This window comes from Eucyclogobius newberryi, unplaced genomic scaffold, assembly GCF_026437365.1.
Source record: "Eucyclogobius newberryi isolate DKJ021-1_F unplaced genomic scaffold, fEucNew1.0.hap1 SCAF_11, whole genome shotgun sequence".
Lineage (NCBI taxonomy): Eukaryota > Metazoa > Chordata > Actinopteri > Gobiiformes > Gobiidae > Eucyclogobius > Eucyclogobius newberryi.
In genome coordinates, this window is record NW_027315735.1 from 7,023,879 (window position 1) to 7,044,112 (window position 20,234).

The window sequence follows — 20,234 nt, forward strand, 5'->3', positions numbered from 1 at the left end:
GATACACAGACTCAAGTAACAGGAGCAGTTTCTAAATACTGTATACACACATATGCAGCTTTGCATACATTACATACTGCTGTAGCTCCTGGTCAATGTGCAAAAAATATATATAGGCTAGTTTTGTATTTTATCACATACACAGTGTACCTAGATGCAGGTTTAATAACAAATGATGCCTTGGATTATGGCCACATCAATATGGATTTTACCATTAAAAAGGAAGGTGTAGGTGCTGATAGCCAATATAACGGTCAATATATAGTGACGTAATGATGAACTGTTTTACAAGCGTGTCAGGCTCCATTACTTTTTTGTTGGCTTTATTTAGACATTTACTGTTATTTTGCCTCCAACCGTCTATTTACAGACTGAAAGTACATTTTTGGAACACTATTTCTGATAGACTAGTGTACTATTGAAGGAACTAATTCATATGCGTATGCAGTAGTGGCTTCTGCCTATTTTCACTAGGGGTGCTATGGTCAGTGCAATGTCCAGTTCAAATGGATCATAGCCCATTAGCAATATTTTGCTTCAATGCAATACCACTTTAACCCACTAGATGGCATACACACAAATGAAGGAAATAGCCTATTGTCAATTCAGTAATAAAATGCATATATATATATATATATACACAAAATGAGAAAGTGAACTTCATATATTGATATAATGACATAGTTATTTATTTTTTGAGAAATGCTTTGCTGTTTTCTCTTCTTTTAAGATTTACCACAGAGAATATTTAACTTCCCATATTTTATTATTGACTGAGTAATGCATTACTTCTTCTTTGGTGTTTTATGGCGGTTGGTATCCGTAAAGAGTTACATTACTGCCACCTACGTCTTCAAAGTATGTGTTTTACGCTATACCAAGAAAGAGAGAAATAAAGGGAGGGAAAAAGAGAGAGAAAGAGAGCTGCCGTGTTTATGTTTATATATTTCATTGTCTTCAAAGCCCATGGAATGAAAGCATATGATTACAACTTACAAGTCTAAGATGTACAACTACAGTAGTTGGCGGTAATGTAACACTTGGACACCAACCGCCATAAAACACCAAAGAAGAAGAAGAAGAAAGCTTTTTTTTCTATCTCTGTCTTTCTCGCGTTATTTTTTCTTTCCAGTATAGCGTAAAACACGTACTTTGAAGACGTACAACTACAGTAGGTGGTGATAAATGCACCTTTTCTTTGGCTGCCAACCACCATTAAAAGTAACACAACGACAACAACAACATCTAGACAGGAATGATGAAGAATTACTTTGAGAGAGGAGCAGCTCGACAGCCCATGGACCTGGTGAGAATGAAACGGTACGTAGTGTTCTTTGTAGTTGAACTTTAGCTCTGAGCCTCTGTGGGGCCGAGGGCTGCACTACATGGAGCAAGGTCTCCAAACCAGACAACCTCACCAAAGCGTACGCTGCTTTGTGATAGAAGCTCTGCTGGAGGGTGGAATTTAAAATCTTATGTACAGAAATCATGTCATCAGGAATGGATTGGAAAAAACACATTGACTTTCTAGGGATTGTTATTTTTTTAGCAGAATAACATCAAAAGAAATGGAAACAAAAAGAAAATAAAATGGGGCCAACTTTATTAGACACCTAAGAATGTATGAAAAGCATTTATTTTTTAGTTCTATAGTTCTAATTGAAGGCAACTTGAGCAAATTCAAGACGTTATAACATCATAACATGCACTGATCAGTCTATGTGGCATAATGCAACTTGGAGTAGAACACATGTACTTTTTCCACCAGCTATTTTTTTTCTTTCTTTTGTTTGTATCACATGATTCATGTTGGTGTGGTGTGAGATGGGGTAACATCATTTCAGGTGAGCAGAACACGCCGACGCTAGTTTGCCTCCTCTGAGAGTGGGAAGTATTCTGCCAATGCTTTTAGTAAAACTAATGCATCTATATATAATATGGACAATAAACTAAAACAGATTGTGTTTTATAGTTGAACTTCTTCTTGAATATAGTGTAGCAGTGTGTCCATCACACCGGCAGATGGCGCACATCTGCACTATAAAAACTCCCTAGCTCTTGCGTCCCATGTCTGTCACTTCCGCATTCCGGTTGGTCGCGAGGGTTGTCTCATGAGGGCCAGGTAAACATCTTTCTCAACGTCCCACAAAATCTGTGTATTTCAGTACTTTTAAGATTAGGTTTTGTGTACTTTAGTGCCGTTGGATGCTGGACGCTGCACGCCACCCTCCATTGCACCCCATTTCAAGTGTGGTCCGGCTGGCGGTACCGGGGTCCTCCGTGTAGCCGGCTGCAAGGTGGTCATGTCCCCAGTTGGGGTCCTCGGTGTAGCTGGTACCGGGCGGGTCGGGCAGGAATGTAATGGCTTGTTGTAGGGGGCCTAACATGGTGCGTCTTGGACTGTGAAGATCCAACGGCACTGGCCCTTTTACTGGCCCTTTTACTGTCCCTTTCACTCGTCTTTTAATTGCCCCGTTAATCACCGTTTTCCGTTTCCCGTTTTGTTTACTATTTAACATATATTGTGACCATGTGTACTTATGTAATGTGACTAGAGATGATCACAGACTGTACATCCACCAGTTAAATCTGCTAACCGAAAATAAATTATGTAACTTATTCATTAAGCACTGCCTCATCAATGAACTTACCTTTGTGTTCTTTTAGTTGAATTATTATTTTCTGGATTAATCTCCAGTGGCGTTGTTGGTTCTTCTTAATTTAACTTTTATCACAATATAGTACCACCCGATTGCCACAATAGTATAGTCGAACTTCTTCTTGAATCTTCAAAAAAAACACCACACTTCATGATCCGAAATGACTTTGTAGGTATGAGTTGCCAGCGCCCTCTTCAGGTCAGAGGAATGACATTACAGCCTGGCAGGAGTGTTCCTTGGCTGTTGGTATTGAGAACCTGGAGATCATGTCACAGTGTGGGACAAATGGGACAAATTCCTGTGAAGTCTACAATGAGTAAGTGGCTACAACTGCCAATTTATCACATCATTACCTTGGCCTATGTCTAAGCCAAATCGTGTCATTATTATGATAGATTATGTTCTGATTATGAATCTGACTGCAAATTTACAGTTTAATTGTGCATGTATTTCTTTTTTGACAGTAACCCGGCCTTTATGACTGAGGATTGCACAAAAGGAACTACAGAAATTCAAGAAAAGATATGGTTCTTGTTACAAAAAATGTATACAGTGATCCCTCGCTATAACACGGTTCACTTTTTGCGGTCTCGCTGCTTCACGGATTTGCATCATGCATTGTGTTCTGCATTCTGATTGGCTAAACAGTCTCTCCACGTCTTCTCTACCTGTGTGTCAATAACGTTATGGATTAATATGTACACGTACGTAAAACAGCTTGCCAAATTGAAGTTTGCGAGGCCGGTGAGAGCGCGCGTGTGAGCTGCGGGAGAGGCCGGTGAGAGCGGCGCGCGTGAGCTTCAATGTTTTATGGAGTATTTCATTGTATAATAACTAAAAAAATAAAGGTTTCTACATCGCAGAGTTTGCCTATTGCGGGTTCTTTTTGGAATGTAACCCCCGCGATAAACAAGGGTTCACTGTACTATGTTTACGGACATTTATTACACATTGTCTTTCCAGGAAGCAAATACAAGATCTAAATTGGCAGAGGAAGAACGACCAGCTGACAAGAGGGGCTAAAGTACAAGAAATGGAATCAAAGTATGTTTGAACAAAACGTATTTTCAGTTTACTGTTATTGTGGTTTGTTAGACATTTTTTTGGCTGTCTTTTTGTAGCTGGGCTTCTGAGATTGAGCGTGCCATATTTCACCTGGAGAAGTTGCTCAGCGGCAGGGAGACTAACACAAGGAGAACATTCAACAGAACTTTCGACAAGTTCTACAGATCACACCGCCTTGAGTAGACTCAAGTGGGACTAACGGCTGGTTAATGCTTCGCCGTCAAATCCACGCAGACCTCCCCGACGCACACGGCGGCCAATTGCAAAGATTGCGTTTCTTGCCGTGCACGTGCCACAAGCTCTTCTTTGCTCAACATGATGTAAGCACTCGCAGTCTAATTTACAGCATCCATGGGGAATGTTTGGCTGTGTGAATTAAACCGTTCGCCTTGTAAAAAGTGGCGCTAACAAGGTGGTTTGTAAAGGAGAACCTCGTGAGCCAGGATGGTGTCAAAAACCTCCTTCCACAACTTTTCTTCCACACACAAGGCTCTTCTTGGTCTTGTGGTTCCTGTTGGGATTTGATGCTGCTGTTCATCGGAATCTCTGAGGACATCTAAAAACGAATTATGTCTCAATTGTCTCAAATTGTCTCAAGTATTATTTTCTATTTGTGTTTGTCTTGTGCTTCTACCTGTGTTAAACCTTTTCTCTGTGTCATGTTCTTTCTTCTGTGTTATGTGTTATTGTAAAATAAAATATATATAATGATTATTTCCTATGTTCACTCAAAACGTAGCACATAATATTTCTGGACATGCCCTTGACATGGTAGCTGTCAAGGGCACGTTTGATGAAGACAGGGAGTCAGAGTTCAGCTCTACATTCCAAAAATAAGAAGGACACAGGAGGCAGTATTAAACTTGTGAGGAGAGCATGTTTCGAGGTCTCAGTCCCAGGACGTTGCTAACATTTCTGAGCTCTCAAACATCTCTTCTCAGTTTTATTGGTTGTGAGTTTAGCAGCCCAGGGTCAAAAAAGACACTCCACATGTGGTAAATGTTCTCAAGATAAACACACACAATGTTCGTTGTTACAAGTCCTAGTCTAAACATTAACATCATATATCTTCTCATGGCAAGATAAAACAGCATGTATCTTTTGCCCAAACTTGATTTAATGTCTAAACAGATGGATCCTCTCTGACCATCTTTCACCGCAAGGATCAAAACACTAGCACCGTCACAGGCTTGAGCAATGAGTTTTTCTTTATTACCATCCGAAAACAGGCTGTTAAGAGGGTCCAAAAATACAGTTGAAATTGCACTTGCGGTTGACTCTTTCCCAGGCCGCCTAGCTCCCATCCACCTACCTCAGAACAAGTATCAGTTGAGTCTGTGCTGAAACATCTGTGGAACATCTGCTTGGAGGGCCACAAATTGACGTCTTCCATTATTCGCTCCTTAATTACAGCACACATATACTCCAAATGCTAATTCTGAGCGATCTTAGAAGTGCCCTTAAACAGTTATGTCCTATGGCGTAACTATCATCTACTGTGAGGGAAATGTTTATGGTTCCAAAATTTGACATTTTTAAACAACTGTCCATATGAAATTCCATATGAAATCCTCTTGCAATTTTATCTTTTGGGTCAAATGCTTTTGGGTCAGTGACTGTTCAGCAGACTGTCCAGTAGTACCACGAATCCCAGGGTGAAACAAGAGACAAAGGTAGCAAAAGAGGGCGTGGGTTACCTTACAGCGGTCATACCAGCTTGGCAAAAACCAGGCTTATATGATTTTCCACTTATATGAAGTATATTTCTGAGCTGTGTGAACTTCATCAACATGGTGGTGTATAGCACCTATCGCTTAATGTCGAGCCGCCCTTGTGGAAATACCATTAACCATTAACGTCTTTTTTCACAGCTCATTCAAATATTAAAGAAAAAAAAGAAGCATCTTTGTCAGAATATATGTTAATGTCTTGCCACCAGTTTTTTCACTCTCTAGGAAATGCTCACTGCTCAGATATGCTATCTCTCAGGACCCAATTTTTCACTAATTCACTAACTATATATAAACTATATATAAAAATATATTTATCCCCCTTCAAGCTAGGGTCGTCTACCAGAGGCCTGGGAGCTTGAGGGTTCTGCGCAGTATTTTTGCTGTTCCTAGTACTGCACTTTTCTGGACTGAGATCACTGCGGGCACCACTGATACCTTCACGCTCCAGGCCTTCTCCAGCTCCTGTCTGAGGCCTTGGTATTTCTCTAGTTTCTCATGTTACCATCCCATTTGCCTGACCCGCCAGCCCGGCCCACATTCATTTCGAATGTGTCTCGGTCTGGACTCGGAGTCGTCAATAGCCAATGAGATCGTCGGTGTTCCATCTACCGACCAATTTACCAATCCCAGGCGGAGGATTCACCCCTGTTCCAAAACATTCAAGATGGCGGACCCGGCTCGTGACCGAGTGTTTACTTCTGCTCTCGCTTCGGTTTGAACAATCAGGAAAGTCCGCTCTACTCGCCGCGATGAATGTGCGTTAGATGCGGTTATACGAATGGCGTCATTACGATTCAGGAGACATTTTCTGCGCTCGGGGACGGATAACGCGGAACACGCCTTGTTGACATGGGCTACGTAATATCCGATTAAGCGTGTCGCATTTTTGCGTCACATCTGGGTTTATGTGATTGGTTCTGTCTCTGGTCGAGCCCCAGACCCACAAACAGTTTTGATAAATAGTTTGCCAAAATGTGTTGGGAATGGCTGGTCAGGCAACCATCCCATGGTACTGCAATGTCCACCACCACGGCTTTCCTCTGTACCTTGTTGACCACCATTATGTCCGGTTGGTTCGCCATTACTGTATCTGGAAGTCCCAGAGGACCTTGGCTCGGTCGTTCTCCACCACCTATATATATATATATATATATATATATATAGGTATATATATATATATATATATATAGGTATATATATATATATATATATATATATATATATATATATATATATATATATATATATATATATATATATATATATATATACATACATACATATGCTGGAGGGACCATCATGGGATTTTGTGTGTGTATTTTATGTGGTGACTCTCTTCTCCAAACTGACACTTGCTGAAGTTAACTTGTATTCTTGAGTTAGTTGTATAGTTCTCAGTCAGAGCCATGAATGGTCAGAGTCACTCTGGTGCTACATTCATATGGTACATAAAAAAGTTAAAGTTAGAAAAGGCAAGTTTATTTGTAGAGCACAATTTGTACACAAGGCAATTCAAAGTGCGTCACACCACTGAAAAAACACACTGAAATACACTGAAAGAGTATAGTATTGGTGCTGCGCTACATATCATGGCATTAAATCCTGATGACCCAGGGCCGTAGCCAGGATTTCTATGGGGGGGGGGGGTTCTTTTTGTGTCAAGTTGGACCTTTTTAGTATTTTTAGTATCAAGTATCAACCCGTGCTGTGCTCGCTTCTGATTGGTCCTCCTGCTGGTGAGGCTCACTACCTCTAATATCTGTGGTCCCTCAAGTGAAAAATGATAAAAAATATTGAAAGTTACTGCTATAGACGGCAGAGGCGGAGCCAGACATTCTAAACATCCGGGGCTTAGCCCAAAAAGAAAGGGAGAGGGTTCATTCTGGCCAATATGATGTGGTTTTAGTGCAGTTACAGACAGTAACCCTCCAAAGGCAAAGACAGACTTTTTGCCTTCTGAGAGAGCTCCTCCCTCCAAAAAACGTTGAACAGAACAGCAGAGGTGACATTTAGTTATTCAAGAAATTGTACATCCTGATGTTCTTTAAAACAATCAGTGACAAAATAAATATGATAAACATGCCCCTGACAGGGCCCAAACTCACACTAAGGTCCACAGACTGATGCTCTGCTGTCTAGGCTAGTGAGCCCTTTGAGAATGAAGTGCTGTTTTAGAATTAGACTGATCTTTATTGAAAGTAAAAGTCAGTCTTACCTTTAGCAGACACCTTCCTCAGTGAGCTGTTTGTCCTGTGGTTTCTCTGCTTTAGTTTTGTAGATGAATAAAACCTGAGCCACTGCTACACCGACAACCACAATGAATTCATGGTTTGAACGATCATGTGCTGTTGTTGTCGATTCTACGTTAGGTAAACTTTGTTTTTCAGCACATGTTCTGAATGTCTCTTTTTTCCAGTCGATCTGCTCTCATTTATGCCCTTTTTGCAAAACCTCAGTTAAATAATAGAAAAGGCCAAATTGGTCAGATTGCGTGAAGTGCTGTAAACGCCGCGCACTTTCTACGCTCCCGCCCACTTTCTACATGCAGCCAATCATGCATCAGTTCAACAAAAATAACCAATGAAACGGGTAAAGAGAATTGAAGCCACTGTTGGATTCGAACACTAGTCACCTGCATTCCAACCCAATGTTCTACCTGTTGCACTATCCACTTAGTGATGACACAATGCATTTTTAAATGATTGAAAGATCCGGGGCGTTTGGACAGAGCTCCAGCCAGAGCCTGGCTCCGCCCATGATAGACGGACCTTTTCGGCCCAAATGGGCGGTTCGTTCGAACCCCCCCTGGCTACGGGCCTGTGACCTTTTGCACTCACCTACTCCGGACCACTTATTGTTTGCATTCAGGAGAAACACTTGAAAATAACAATCATTAAAGCAAATTTGTATTTGATAACAGACCCAAACAATTCAATCCTATTTGGAACATCGAGTCCTTTTTTAAATGCAGGAGCAGAGGTGTTGGAACAAATGTGAATTTCCTGGGACAGATCTGCTACACACAAAAACTCCTTTGGAGGAGACCAATTTAGGCAGAAACCTGCTCTGAATTAGCAGAAAAGCTGAAAAACACTGCTCAGAGTCATTGACTTGATTGAATGAACTGATTGAATTCATCTGGGTACAGGGATAGGACAGTTCCACCAACAGTTCTTCAAATGTACAAGGCTCTTGTACATTTCAAAAAATGTACAAGAGCCTTGTACCGAGCCCAGCCAAAAGCATTAACATATTTCCTGAAAGATGTCAGGAGGATGTTCTTTAGACAACACATTTTGTATTTTCAGTTGGTGCAAAAACCCACAAAGGATTGTCCACCTTCTATGGAAATGATTAGTAACGTGACCCCTATTTATAATGTCAGGCTTTATAGAATTTCTGTTGCAAAATCCACTACAACAATCACTCTCGTGACAATAAGTGTGATGAGTCAGTGCTCAACATATGCAAACATAGAACTTAGTCAAGTACTTTCCATCCCACACATGTACCTGAGCTATAGTATCAAAATACTAAACATTCAGGAATCAAGCTCTGGAAAATGTAACCAATATATGAAGGATTTCCAACACAAACACAACTCAGGTTGTGCTTTTTGTGAGGATTGGCCTTGTTACAAAGCTCAACGGAATTAATTCAGTAAGGAATCTGACCTTTCAGTTAAATTAAACTAAATGTATTTTTCTACAGCACAAAAACACAACAGCAGTTGCAGGGCTTTCCAAAGTTGTTGATTGTTGATTACCAGCAGCATAAGAAAATCAAACAATTAAACAGTCATTGGTCAATAATAGAGAAACAGCTTAACCAACGTTCACAGGAATAAAGCAAATGGATGACTGTCCCAGAGCATCCACTGTCCTTAGACCCTCCTGCTCGGCAAGGGAAAATGGAGGGAGAGGCTGCAGATCAATTTGTAGATAGACATTGTAGAGCCAGAAACACTCATTTAGTATAAGAGAGGTCTTCCAGAAAGAAGAGGAGCAGATGAAGAGCGTCCTGGATTGTGGCATCTAAGGTTCCGTCACCCAATTTTTGTGGTCTATCATTTCAAAACACCAATTTTGTACATCATTGTGTGGCAGTATGGGGTTGTGCCAAAATTTGCCATCCAGTAGGTGGCGCGAAAGCGTATAAAAGCGCCTCGTCTTCGTCTCTCTCTCTGAGGCTCGTGCATTTACGGCATGGATCTATTATAATATCTGGATAGGGTATGGCTAGCCGCAGCATGTCGCAGACTACCCCAGTGGCCACTCCATTGGTACTGCATCGTGCGTCCAGAAAACTTTTTTTCCCTAGAGCGCAATGTAACTAAAAACTGCTCGTGTTAGGCTGACAGGGCACGTAGAGCTTTCAAAAAAGTCGGATATGGCGGCAATTCTTACTTATTTATGGGTCATTGACTTTTTTCCAATTTTAATATTCTTCAGGTGTCTTTAAAATGCATTTAAAGCTGTTAGCTTTGGCTACGCTCTAGCCCAGCTCGTGCGCTGATTGGTCAGAGCAGTCACCGTCTAGACCAATCAGCGCGTGTAGGTGACGTAAACAGGCCGAGATGCTGTGAGCGAGCCCAAATGCCACGAGCAAGTTGCAGACGTAAAACTATAGATCCATAGGTTTAATAACAGAACAAATAATGGAACCAATGATCACCACGGATCTGAGGGCCGTGGATCTACAACTCAAAAGCGATGTTTATGACTGGAAAACTGAAAGAATGTAAGAAATGCCAGGGAAGGAAAGCGAGGAAATGAATGTATTGTCAGGTATAAAAAAAATTACGTTTTGTGTCCGTTAGTGTTGTTACCTTTGTTACACATCCAAGCAACCATCGCAACCCTCACTCTGTGGGACAATGTATGAAATATACCAATGAAATTTACGTATGAAAACAAATTTGCATTGATAATCTAATGTTCTCACGTGTTGTAAATGTTGTAAAAGCAAAGAAGCAGCACAACAGCATTAGGCCATGAGCTGGACTTTAAGGTGAACCCGATATTTAAATAGATGTTGAACCGGCTTGATTTTATGATCACGCAGTGACAGCGTGCTCACTCCTCGTCCAGGGCGCACCATGGAGCTCCTGAAATTACGTCTTTTATCGGGTCATTTACTTTTTCCCGGTTCAAAATCCTTCAGTTTTCGTAAAACCAGTTGTTTAATATTTCGCTTTATCTCACACTGTGCTCTGCGCTGCTCTAGTAACTCTCTCAGATTGGTCAGTACGATCACATGGTACGCAAACCGGACGCAGACCAATAGATCCATGACGCAGACCTATGTCACTTCTGGGCTGCAGTGTCCAAGGCTAACTGGCGACATGCACCACTGAGCAGCTCTCATAGACTTGAATGGGCGGCCATCTTTGCTGCTGGGGGCTTGATTTACGGTCCTGTGTAGGCCCTGTCCTCGCTGTGCCAGGTAGCTATTCACTCTTGTTTACAAAACTAACCACTTTAACGCGTGTATTGTTTTAGTGCCGCTGTGTGGCTTAGCCCCGTCAAACACTGCTTCATGGCGCTTGTTTGTCCGTCGCTTTGGTGGCTGGCACATCTTGAGAAGCTGGGGTCCGGTGTGTCGTAGCTGACTATGATGCGGTCAGCCATCACCCGTCAAGGGTGCGCGTTCACGAGCCGTTACATGAAGTAGGTGCTGCCACAGTACGGTGCGTAAGAATGACTATATGTGTGTTTGAGCTAATCCTGTCGTCTTGTATTCAGGCTTCGGGGTTGAGCCACCGGCCCGTCGCTGCCTTGCCTTTTTCTGCATTGTCTCTCTACATTGCCTTGCCTTTTGCTGCATTGTGTCTCTACATTGCCTTGCCTTTTGCGGCATTGTCTTTTTCTGCCTTGCCTTTCTTTTCTTTGTTGCCGCTGCTTGTCCCTTCTGTGTGCTCCCTGCCCTGTGCCGTGGGCCTGTGTGGACATTGATACTGAGCAATATTGTATATAACTGACTCAAAGGACTCGTACGTTTATTATCTGCAACAAAATATTTAATAAATTATGGTAATTTAACTGAATGGTCTCCTCTTTTTTTAATCAATATGAATGAACCTGTGCGCCTTTTAATATGTTTTTATTATGGTCCTGGGCCCATTAATGCCGAGGCTGCGTTGTTGGTCTTATATCAGAATCAGAATAGGGTTTATTGCCATTTGTTGAAAAACAGAATTCACAGGTGATTCAGTACATAATAAAAATGTATTAATCCAAGAATGTGAAAGTTATTTTCACGTTAACAAATCACATCTCTATCATCCAGACGTCGGAGTTGAATTTAAATATTTACTTTAGATTCAGCACCGGGGGGATTAGCCAACTTTTGATTTTCGGGCCCGGGGCTGACAAAAGCCTGGAGCTGCAGCTTAGCGGACGCAAAAGCTGGCAATAAGTCACAATAAAATCACAGAAACTATTACTAAACAAACCCTGCACGACCAACACAATCCACGGGCTAGCATAGCCTAGTTGCTAACAGGAAGAAACAACAACAGCTTGAAGCAGCGCCTCCAGTGTAGCCTCCAAAAAGTGACGAAAATCACGAAAACTAACACCATAAAACACCATAATACACATCCCGCACGACACACACAACCCACGGGTCAAGACAGAACAACGCCGAAAAATACGCCGCAGAGGCTGGGGCTGACAAAAGCCTGGAGCTGAAGCAGCATAGCATAGCTTAGCACCGTCTGCTCCGGTGCTAAGTGACAAAAAGTGACGAGGCAAAAGTGACGAAAATCTCAAAAAATAACACCAAATCACCATGAAACACAGCGTTAAAGCAATCATTAAGAGTAAAAGTACCTCTGTTCCGTTGCAATGCAATGCAGGGGTCCAGTGCTGCAGATCCATGGATGTATTATATTATCCACGAATTATACACACTATTTACGCATCATACACACGAAAGTGAACGTTTGATTTCTCCGCAAACAATCCGGAGCCTCAAGCCGCTCGCTTTTCAGTATTTCGTGGATTAAAAAGCCCTCCTCACTCTCTAGCTCCAGCCTGAACTAGCCTAGCGTAGCCTAGCCGCTAGCGTCATGGCTGGATCTACCTTTACCTGTTTGAGCTGTCATATGTCGAGTCAGAACCCTGGCTCCTTCTCTGATGATAGGTGCGTGAAGTGCAGTGTAGTGGTAGTTTTGGAGGCCAGGGTTACGGAGTTAGAAGCGCGGATCCGCTGTTTAGAGGAGCTTAAGTCCAGTTATAGTTCGGTTTTAGCGCGAGGGCTACCGGACCGCGCTGCAGGGCGTAGCATTAGCATTAGCAGTAGCAGTAAGGCCGAGCTCAGCCCCTCAGCGTCTCCCGTGCAGCCGGGACTAGACCAGGAACAGAATAGGGACCATTTTGTGACAGTTCGGAGGGGACAAGGCGCTAAGCGCCGAACCTCAGAGCGCCGTGAGCTTCACGTCTATAATAGGTTTTCTCCCCTCAGCGATCACACGCCCGTTGAACACACGAGAGAAACTCTTGTAATCGGGAGTTCTATTGTTAGAGACGTGAAGCTGCCAGCTGCTAGCGTTAGGTGTTACCCGGGGGCCAGAATGGGTGACATCGAAGGAAACCTTAGGATCTTAAAGCAGAGTAGGACCCGTTTCCGGCGAGTCGTGGTTCACGCAGGCGGTAACGACGCCCGGCGGAGACAATCAGAGGTGCTCAAAGTTCAAGTAGCCGCGGTGTGTGACCTAGCGAAGTCGATGTCGGACACTGTAATATTTTCTGGTCCCCTGCCCAATCGGATCAATGCTGAATTGTACAGCCGTCTCTCAGCATTCAACAACTGGTTATCCAGATGGTGCCCTCAAAACAACGTTGTCTTTATTGATAACTGGAGTGCGTTTTGGGGAAAGCCTGGGCTCATACGCAGGGATGGCATCCATCCGACTTCGGAGGGTACATCCCTATTAGTTCGGAATTTGACCGATAGTCTTAGTCGTGTTAAGTGACCATCTAGGGATGAGCCCCAGGTGCAGAGCAGCAGTTCAAGACGCTCCTCTGTCGCTGAACTCTCGCCCGTTCTGTTACATGTGAAGTGTTCAGATTCAAGACAGATAGAGACTGTGTGTGTCCCTCGTGTCCCTCGTGTCCCTCGTGTCCCTCGTACAAATAATGCCAAAAAGTCACATCTCAGAAAAAATATTTCAGGCGTCAGACCAAATAACTTAAGGAAAATAACAATCACAAATACACAAATGAATAAACACGTAAAATGTGGACTGCTAAACATTAGAGCAATTTCCTCCAAATCGCTCTTAGTTAATGAATTAATTAGTGACTATAACATAGATCTTCTAGCTCTAACTGAAACGTGGCTTCAACAAGACGACTACGTCAGACTAAATGAGTCCACCCCACCCAGCCATGTTAACTTTCAGACTGCCAGGAGCACAGGCCGAGGTGGTGGTGTGGCAGTGATCTCCCACTCAAGCCTACTCATGAGCCCTAAAACTAACAATGCATTTCACTCATTTGAAAGCCTTATGCTGTCAATCACATGTCCAAATATGAAAAACCAAAAAGGAGTTTTGTTCATAGTTATCTACCGACCTCCTGGTCCCTATTCAGAGTTTTTAACAGAGTTTTCTGACTTTATATCAAACTTAGTGTTAGCCTGGGATAAAATAGTTATAGTTGGAGACTTTAATATCCACGTGAACATGAGTGATGACGCTCTCAGTAATGCCTTCAGCGCCTTGTTAGACAGCATTGGTTTCACTCAGAATGTAAATAAACCGACTCACACTCACAAGAACACTCTGGATCTTGTCCTAACGTATGGAACAGAGATTAGTGACCTCAGTGTCCTCCCTCAAAACCCTATATTGTCAGATCATTTCCTAATTACCTTTCAGTTTATTCTTAAAGATCATCCAGTCCCACAAAATAAAGTTATAATGAAAAGGACAATATCTGAAAAATCTATCTCAAAATTCAAAGAAATAATAGAGCCAATATTCAGTGACATGTCATGTGATCCTGCTGAGAACAGTTTTAGTCCCAGTTTAAGTGATCAATGTGTCGACTTGACCATGAATTCTCTGAAGTCTGCTCTTGACGTTGTCGCGCCGTTAAAACAGAAGGTCATTAGGCCAAAGCGCGCCTCCCCATGGTACAACCAAGAACTGCGTTCACATAAACAAAGAGTTAGAAAGTTAGAGGGATTATTTCGTCGCTCTCACACCTAAGAATCCCTAAAAGCATGGAAAAGTTGCCTGCTGTCCTATAAGCAGGCTCTGCGTAAGGCCCAAACCAGATATTATTCAAATCTAATAGAAGTCAACAAAAGTAACACTAAATTCCTTTTCAGCACTGTAGCTAGGCTAACAAACTGTCACAGTGCAGTAGAGCCCTCAATCCCAGCTACACTTAGCTCTGATGATTTCCTCCTATTTTTTAATAATAAAATAAAAACAATCAGAGATAAATTAGATGAAATTACCCCCGCTATTAGCCCTGAACTAGCCCAAGCTGTAAATCTAACGTCCCATATAAATCCACCTGTAAACCTAGAAAGGTTCACAGCTGTTGATCAAGCAGAGATAACTTCAGCCATTATGTCCTCTAAAAGCTCAACTTGTGTCCTAGACCCCATTCCAAGCAGACTCCTCAAAGACATTCTTCCCCTAATTATAGACCCTATTCTTAATATAATAAATACTTCACTCGAAAGTGGCTATGTTCCACAGTCCTTCAAACATGCAGTCATTAAACCTCTTCTGAAAAAGCCTAATCTAGATCCCGACCTATTGGTAAACTACAGACCTATTTCAAATCTTCCCTTCGTCTCTAAAATCCTTGAAAAAGTTGTAGTAAAACAGCTTTGTCGCCACCTGCAGGACAATAACTTATTTGAAGTTTTCCAGTCAGGGTTCAGAGCCCACCACAGCACTGAAACTGCACTAGTTAAAGTCACAAATGATTTGTTATTAGCCGCTGACGATGGACTGGTCTCAATCCTGGTTCTGTTGGACCTCAGCGCAGCGTTTGACACCATCGACCACAACATTCTACTGCAGAGGTTAGAATGTGATGTAGGTGTTGGAGGAACAGCCCTCAGCTGGTTTAAATCCTATCTATCTGATAGGTTCCAATTTGTTAATGTAAACCAGAGCTCCTCACCAAGCTCTAAAGTAATTTACGGTGTGCCACAGGGTTCGGTACTCGGTCCAATTCTGTTTACTCTTTATATGCTGCCATTAGGCAACATTATCAGAAAGCATGACATTAACTTCCACTGCTATGCAGACGACACTCAGCTGTATTTATCAATGAAACCTGATCAGAGCGATCAAGTAGACAGACTTAGTACTTGTGTGAAGGAGATAAAAACCTGGATGACACTAAACTACCTGCTTCTTAACCCTGAAAAAACCGAGGTCATTGTGCTTGGCCCTAAGCATCTACGAGACGCTCTATCTGAGCAGATAGTCACACTGGACAATGTCAGTGTAGCCTCCAGTTCTACTGTAAGAAACCTTGGAGTCTTATTTGACCAGGAGCTCTCATTTAAAGCTCATATAAATCAAGCTTGTAAAACAGCCTATTTCCATTTGCGCAACATCGCCAAAATCAGAAGAATCCTGCCTAAAAGTGATGCCGAAAAACTTATCCATGCATTTGTAACGACTAGATTAGACTACTGTAACTCCCTGCTTGCAGCGTGTCCTAAAAGCTCCATAAAAAGCTTTCAACTGGTTCAAAATGCAGCAGCAAGATTACTAACAGGAACAAAAAGAAGAGAGCACATTACGCCAGTGCTGAAGTCTCTTCACTGGCTCCCCGTCGAGTCCAGAATCAAATTCAAAATTCTACTCTTGACCTACAAAGCCATAAATGACATGGCCCCATCCTACCTCAAAGATGCTATAGAACCATATCATCCAAACAGAGCTCTTCGCTCTCAGAATGCTGGCCTTCTGGTGGTGCCAAGAGTCTCTAAAAGTACTGTAGGAGGTAGAGCGTTTAGCTACCAAGCTCCTGTGTTATGGAATCAGCTCCCGACCCATGTTAAATATGCTGACACAGTCTCTTCATTTAAGTCCAGGCTTAAAACGTTCCTCTTCGAAATCGCTTATGGTCAGAGTAGTTAGGAACAGAAACATAAACCCACAGCTTTAGCTACGCTGCCCTAGGAGTAACTGTGCTGGGGGAAGTATGACAGCTTGAGCACTATCCTCTTCTTCTTCTGACTACTTATGCTATCAAACAATATTTATTTTTTGATTCCACTTGCAAACTGTTCACCGCCTTCTTTTCTTTCTCTCACTCCTGAGGACCTGTGGACCCAGATGCCCCTCCCCTGGTGAAGTGGTCCCTGCCCTGTGTGGACGGTCCCTCATCTGCCTGAAGAGTGGCTCCAGTTCGCCTCAGTCGGTCCCTCTTCTGCCTGAAGAGTGGGTCCAGCTCGCCTCCGACGGTCCCTCATCTGCCTGAAGAGTGGGTCCAGCTCGCCTCCGACGGTCCCTCTTCTGCCTGAAGAGTGGGTCCAGCTCGACTCAGACGGTCCCTCTTCTGCCTGAAGAGTGGGTCCAGCTCGACTCAGACGGTCCCTCTTCTGCCTGAAGAGTGGGTCCAGCTCGACTCAGACGGTCCCTCATCTGCCTGAAGAGTGGGTCCAGCTCGACTCAGACGGTCCCTCTTCTGCCTGAAGAGTGGGTCCAGCTCCAGTCTCCTCGTGTCCGTCTGTCCGTCTGTGAGAGTCGGATCTCTCCTTCACTGGAACTCCTCCAGGTTTCTACGCTTTTTTCCCAAAGAGGTTTTTTTTGTAGTTTTTCCTGGCCGAGAAGGAGAGTCTAAGGACAGAGGACCCTGGGACATCGTCCCTCGCCACCACAGACATTGTCTGACTTCATCGCCACCACAGACATTGTCTGACTCCATCGCCACCACAGACATTGTTGATTCATTTCTCCCTGTGGCCCTCAGAGGCAACTGTTGTTGTGATTTTGGGCCTTACAAAAATAAATTGATTTGATTTGATTTGATGATCTGGATAGGGTACGCCCCCTCTGCCTCTGGCTCCAAATTGAGTAGTGGCCACTTCGCAGAATGCAGCCTTTTGGTCAGACAATTTCAGGAGTTCGGCCTCTAAATTTACCAAAAATGCTAAATTCTTTTTAGTCTAAAAATAAAATAGAAGGAATTTCACTCTTTGACTGTTTATAAAATACTTAAAAAATACATTTTTGACCTCACAGTGAACGGTGTACGCGCACGCAATCCTTGTGAACGAGCCTCGGGAGAACATGTGACAAAAACTAAACACAAGCAGAAGAAAGTGACACAACGAGACCAACGATACACGTAAGTTGTGTTTGTATGTCATTCCTCACTTCAGCTAAAATGTTTAAATATATGTATATACATTTTTACTACTTTTTCTTTGATGTTTAGGGGTAATTGATTGATGATATGATTTTAAACAGGGGTTTAAGATAATCAGAAGAGGCGTATTGTATTGAGGAAATGAGTCAGGTCATGTCATTCCGATGTTGTTTTAGGCCATGACATGTCACAAAATTAATATCTGTGTTGTTTTCCTGTGTGCAGATATAAGAATGTTGGTTCCTGATTATACTGTCCGGCGCCCCTGTATCAGGCCATTTAGTGCGTCAGGACTTGATTATGTGTGAAAACATCTCCGATTGACCTCTGAATAAGATGGCTCGAATCGTCACATCCGTGATGTTTAGGGTATCTCTTTTGGAGCTGATTTGATGTGGTTATGTTCATACGTGTCAAATGTTGTCACCACCTATAAAAGGCTTACTCTGTTATTGGTATGGCAGGTTAGGGACAGATTCCTTTGTCAGGGACAGTGGTGTTTACTGTGCACGAGTAAATAAAGACAAAACTGTTCTGCTTCATCCTTTTTTTGGTAATTGTTTGCAGATATTTCCACCAGTGAGTTTAGCCTCTGTCTGTGCTGCCCAGAGCCCTACAGGTCACTGCAGACACAGAGTCATCTCAAGTAAACTCCTGACGACTCCAAAACAAAAGGTATTTTAATATTAACAACTTGTGCCTCGACTAAAAGTAAACAGTATGTAGAATAAGTACTTTGAATTTATAAAATGTCTGTTTGTTTTGTTATGACCAAAAAAACGAAATATTAATTGTTCTACAAAAGAGCCACTGCTGTGTCACATGTGTCTGTGAAGCAGCTTCAGGACAAACTGTGTGTGGACAAAATGTGAAGTGTATGTTCTATGACTTGTATAAATCTAAAACATTTGAAGTGGTATGTTCTATGACTTGTATAATCTAAAACATTTGAACTGGTATGTTCTATGACTTGTATAATCTAAAACATTTGAACTGGTATGTTCTATGACTTGTATAATCTAAAACATTTGAAGTGGTATTTTATATGACTTGTATAATCTAAAGCTGTGACATGTTCTGTTTGTCCCTCAGTCAAACGATGGAGCTGAACGGAGGAGTTTACTGAAGTCCTTTGCACCAGAAGACTGCGTAGCCATGGAAACAAAGTCTTGTTAAATACTGAGATATTCAGTATTTAACGCAATAATGCCACATTCATGTGCATATAACTGATGTAAATTGAGTGTTTATTTTACCATTATTATTAGTATTATTTTGTCTTACGCTGTTTTTATTTTATTTTATCTTATTTATTTTTCCCGTCCATTCCTTATTAAGAAATTACAGGTTCTGTCTAAAGGAGTTTTTTGTTTATAAGAGTTTTGTTTATAAGAGTTCTTCTATTAAGAGTGTTTTTTAAACTTCGGGAGACGAGCGATGCGATGCGCTCCGTTGCGCTAATAAACAAACGCACGTGTGTGTTGTATCGGCCCGCTCCCGCCGAAAAATCGTCCATACCGCCTTTAATAACAAAATAAATACCCAGACCAAAAACAATACAGAAAATGATGAGGGCGACGATGTTACACCTCTAAATGAACAAATGTAATTCATTGTCAATTAAACCGGACTTTTTATCTTAACACTTCTTAAACATCAGACCTTTAGAACATGATACATGTATATTTATAGATGGATATAACAATTCATCATTATACGTTACGTAAATAGACTATTTCAAGTCGAAATATTCCAAAAGTCCGCGCTGACTGGCCTGGTCTATAACGCAGTCTGCTGTCGACATGCTCGCTCCGACGCCAAAGCCTCATGGCGATGTCATCACAAAAGTGGGAGGTGCTATACCAGTATTCAGGAAGTAATGCAGAACTAAAAAACTTTTTTTGGAGCCATGCGCCAATGAGCACGCTCCATAGGCTTCAATGGCGGCCATCTTGCCTTCCGGGGGCTTGTGCAGATCTCACAGCTTAGCATAGTTTACCTTAGCTCCGTTCGGCTCTGGTGGAACAAGCCAAACTCAGCGGCAAAAGTGACAACAAAATCACGAAAACTAACACCAAACAACCATAAAAGCACCCCCCCGCACGACTCAAGAAATACAAAACAACACCGAAAAATAAGCCACAGAGAGGCCAATAACAACAACAATGACACGAGCTAGCGCAGGAACAAACAACACAACATAGCTTGAGGACCGGGGCACTTTATTTTCGTCTGTGGCATTTGATAGATGTAGTAGTGGTAGAATCATAAGCTCTGGAGAAAGTCTGGAGAAATTAGTTAAATGTCTCCGAACAACACGTAGCTGCTAATGAATAAGTAGCCATGTGCTTCCAAAGCTGATTGGTCAAAAAATAACAACATTGCATAAGGTGACGCCCCGAGGAGCGCTGGAAAAAGAC

At 42.3% G+C, this 20,234-nt stretch overlaps 1 pseudogene; it reads left to right on the forward strand.

Annotated features, from left to right (window-relative positions):
* The first annotated feature begins 1,255 nt into the window (after positions 1-1,255).
* LOC140346703 (pre-mRNA-splicing factor SPF27-like) lies at positions 1,256-3,949 on the forward strand (annotated as a pseudogene).
* The last annotated feature ends 16,285 nt before the right edge of the window (positions 3,950-20,234 follow it).